Source organism: Pteropus vampyrus, unplaced genomic scaffold, assembly GCF_000151845.1.
Source record: "Pteropus vampyrus isolate Shadow unplaced genomic scaffold, Pvam_2.0 Scaffold146, whole genome shotgun sequence".
Classification (NCBI taxonomy): domain Eukaryota; kingdom Metazoa; phylum Chordata; class Mammalia; order Chiroptera; family Pteropodidae; genus Pteropus; species Pteropus vampyrus.
In genome coordinates, this window is record NW_011888927.1 from 4,186,696 (window position 1) to 4,190,937 (window position 4,242).

The following is a 4,242-nucleotide window of genomic DNA, read 5'->3' on the forward strand; positions in this document are numbered from 1 at the left end:
AGTTAGTGTCATTTTCACCATACCACACAGTTAGAAAAGTGGAATTGTCCATTTCCACAGTTATTCCTAGAGCTGTCCCTCCAGCCTACCCAGGCCTTCTGCAAATGTTTTACCCCAAAATCCTTAATGACTTGAAGGTGGAGTTCATCTCTCCTTGGAGCTATAATATTCTTCTTGCAGATGGCACACATGGTTTCCTGAAACATCTTGACGTCTCATACCATCCTGTTCTTAAGTGAGAAATTGTAGACTTAAAATCTGTGGTGAGTTAAACTATGTCATAAGGTGAATGGGGGTAAAATTCGGTTCATAGCCAAGGATGGAACTACTATACTACAGCCTCACCTTACTTTGCTGAAGATCCAAGTATGGCTGAATCTCCCAATAGCTATTGATGAGAAGAGGAACAATAGAAAGTATATTATTTCTAGTTGTCTAGGCCATAGGAAGATATGGCCTAATATCTACTGGGTGGGTAGCTCTTCTCAATTACCTTTCCTCATCAGGAAATATAAGTAGAAATTGATGAATGTGATATAATCTTAAGCAGGGTATTTTAAATATGGTCAACAATTCCCTATTAGATGGCTCCTTAATTCAGAGGCTCTACACTGGGTGATCCAGGACTAACTAAACACTAAAGAGAATAAGCTAATTTCACCTCCGAATGTGTTAGTCCCTTCCCCTTGGCTCAAAGTAGTTACTGATAGAGGAAAGCAGCTTAGGCCAGGCTTCTTTTATCCTCTGTCTCAAAAAAGAATAAAGACACTCTTCTCAGAAAGTTAAAATCTCTAATTAACCTTAATTAACTTGGCTGTTACTGTTGTGGCCCTTCCAGCAATATTAACTTCCATATTTGGTAAGTTACTATTGATAAAAGTTAACCAACACTATCCAAAGTTCTTATGAGGAAGGGGCAGGGCTAACTGTGTTGTGCTAAAATGACATATTTTATTCTGTCTTAGGGACTCAAAGCCTTTCTTCTAGAACTGATCCCCCTAACCTGTGCTCTTGGTTACCCTTTCCTGTGCCCTAGCTCCCCCCAGGCTTTCTGAACTAGTAAACCTTTGCTGCAAAAATAGACACATGGCTGTCAGTATGACCACACCCTTTTAGGTCCACTGATATTCACTCTGACAAAAGAAAGCAAGGACCCATCAAGGTTTACAGCACCCCAGACCTCACCAACAAGAACAGTTGTTCTATATCTGGTAGAACTATGGAGAAATTACCTCCAGGAGGCAATTATAGTTTATCATACAGCAGCTTTATGAACTAACTCTTAGTTAAGAGGCATGGCTTACCCCAAAACTCAAGGTTACAATAATTCAGGCCAATACTGCAACTACATACGCACTACGGGTAGGGCAGAGGGCCGGGAAACCCTACCATATGCCCAAGGAGGAATTTATTGAATGCTTCGTACTACCACCTGCTGCCCAAGCTACTTTATAAGTCATCCTGGTTGGAAGTTCACAACCTGACCAACTACTGGTTTTACTTCGGTTTTGGAACTTGCCAAATCTTAAGAGCCATGTCCCAATCACAGGTACAACTATGGAAAAAAAAAATTTAAAAGCCCTGTGCCTCAAGGCCCACGTTCCAGCCTAGGCCTTCTCAAGTACCTTGGCATCAACTTAATACTCAATTTAGCAGGCTCTTCTCGGCTCTTATAGTCACACAGGTCCTTAAGAAAAATGATGAGGCCTATTTCCAGAATAACTGATATTTCAGTGAAATCAGAGGTTGTCTCTATTTCTTGTTCCAGCCTACTCTTGACCCTATATAGTCAGAGATCTTCTGACTTCAGAGGTGCCTAATCTATATGTCCACTTGTGGAATAGCCCTCCAGAATACAGAGGTACCCCTTAACATGTATACTGCCCACAACTTGCATGACTTCATAGATAGGACTATAGTCTACCAAGTTGACATCTTGTTATTACTATGACATCCTGTGAACACCTGACCAGTGCTCTTATCATAATCTCCTGCTACACTGCCTCCAAGAATAACCTAAAATGTATATTTAAGAGCTTCAAGGGTAGTATTTGGGAGAAACTTCCTTCTTTAATGGGATCCAAAGATGCCAGATAGGGTATTAATAGTTCTGCAGTAGGGGCATTCTTAGATGTATAAGTTTATCATCTTCCATAAGTGGTTAGGATACCCTCTCTTGGAAATGCATGCCCTTCAGTTTTAAGTTTTACCTATCCTTCACTTGCCATTCTTAAACTGCTGGATTAAATTGAATATATCAAGTAGCCAAAGGATATTTGCTTTACCTCTTACAGAGAATCCAACTAGTTCATCTTCCATATCACCACAGAATAAGTCAGATCAAACCCACCACACTTCTTCGCTCAAAATATCTTTATTTTGAGCGAAGAAGTGTGGTGGGTTTGATCTGACTTATTCTTGTCTTTTAAAATAATTATGCCCTCTCCTCTTTGGTTCCCCTATTTTCTTGTGCCCTCCAGCACCACAGATATTCTGATAGCCAGTTACATGCCTACACAAATGACAGACTGCATAAAAGGAACTCCATTAACATCCAGCAAGCAAAGGTTCACTGTGTAGACCAGCACTAGGCCATAGGAAAGATTACTTAAATGGAAGACACTTGCCTCTCCATTCATGATAGGAACTGTAGGACTGCTAAAAGGGTACTTCCAAGGCAGAGTTTATCATTCCGCTGATTTTCCAAGACTTGTTTTCCTTCATCCATGTAAACATCCCGTTTTTCACCATTCTGCTCTGTAAGCCCTAGGAGATATTACATTCCATCCTAGGCCCCAGTAATCTACCCTAGTCATCCCAGCAGGTAACTGGAATATATCCTATGGAAAGCCCAGGATTCAATTATGAAAAATAATGAAGGTCTAAAGGAACATTTGTAGAAACAGTCCTTTCACCTTTAAAATGCCTTCACGCATTCTTTCCTAAGCAGTGTTTCCAAGCAAACAGAAATCTCTCACCACACTGATTATAAACAGAGACTGGAGCTGAATAGCAGCACATAGAATAAATCTGGGGGAACTAGCAGCACAATAGTTCAGATCATAGTGCAGAATGGATATTTCAAGGCAAGTTATTTTAAATTTTGGCCTAGTGGTCCAATCATCTATGAGATAATAACACTGGCTTACACTGTCGTAATCATTGTATAAATTGATACCTTAACATCTTCTGTGATGTTCTTTTATGGAGCCTTGGAGAGATCCCTAAATCTAGTTTGAGATTCTTGAAGCATTGATCATTGCCTCCCTTCACCATCGCCTTCAACAAATGTGACAAAATAGATCTGAATAAGGTACTTACAAACTTTTAAACTTTAATACTTTAAAAGAGCAAAAGAAATTATCAGTAAAAACTCCTTAAAAGTAAATGCATTAACATTTATAATAATTATTCTGCAATTTCTATATTGTGTCATAGACCTTGATTGAGCAAAAGAAATCATATATGGTAAATTATGTATGAGAATAACAAAATTAAGACTAATATAAAAAAAATTGCCCTTTTGAACTAGAATTTTTAAATCATACCTCTAAATCTGTTCTAAAAGTTTAAAATTTTAACATACCAAGTCTCTCAGGAGAGCTTTATAACTTATAGTCCAAACTTGATAAATTTACTTATTAGCTTACTAAACATTTAAGTAAATGTCATTTTTCAGTAGTCTAAAAAAACCAGGATTGTTTTCTGTAAAACAGCAGTGGTTGCAGTTATCCCTAATTTTAAGAAAAACAATAAAAATTTTCTTTAAATTCTGCAAAATTCGAAAGAAAACTAATTTATTCTAAAGATTCTGAAACCTCAATGTTAATTCAATATGTGAGACTAGAGCCATCTACTGGTTGAAACGTAATGTTACAAAGCACAACAAACTATTAGCTAAGTATAGGGAGTCAGTGTTCTCAGAACTAAAAATATAGACATGAGCAAAAATCATCCAGTCTAAGACCTTGATTTTTAAAAGTTTTCTAAAATAACCTCTTTTTAACAGGAGGGCCAACATATATAACAAAATAAGGTTAAATGTTGAGGTAAGGGCCTCCAATCCCCACTCTAATTTGCCCAGCAGAGGCCAGGCCAATGGAAAACAAGCCATAAGAGGTAGTCTGGACAAATAACATAACCGTGGTTTGGAAAGGAGCGCAGTGAGCAGGAACAGCATCAGCAAAGATGTCCCTTACCCATTTCTCACCTAGAGACATCTTAGAGACACTGGTGTGCAAA

The 4,242-nt window shown here is 38.2% G+C and overlaps 1 protein-coding gene across 2 annotated transcripts in view; it reads right to left on the reverse strand.

Annotated features, from left to right (window-relative positions):
* Positions 1–3,309: 3,309 nt before the first annotated feature.
* MARS2 (methionyl-tRNA synthetase 2, mitochondrial) overlaps positions 3,310–4,242 on the reverse strand; it is an 8,268-nt gene continuing 7,335 nt past the window's right edge. Inside the window, exon 2 of one of the 2 annotated variants that reach the window (XM_011369218.2) lies at positions 3,310–3,548. The gene's annotated coding sequence lies outside the window, so the exon portion shown is untranslated. Of the gene's footprint in view, positions 3,549–3,703; positions 4,211–4,242 lie in introns of those variants that run through there. The other variant, XM_011369220.2, reaches the window with a different exon arrangement.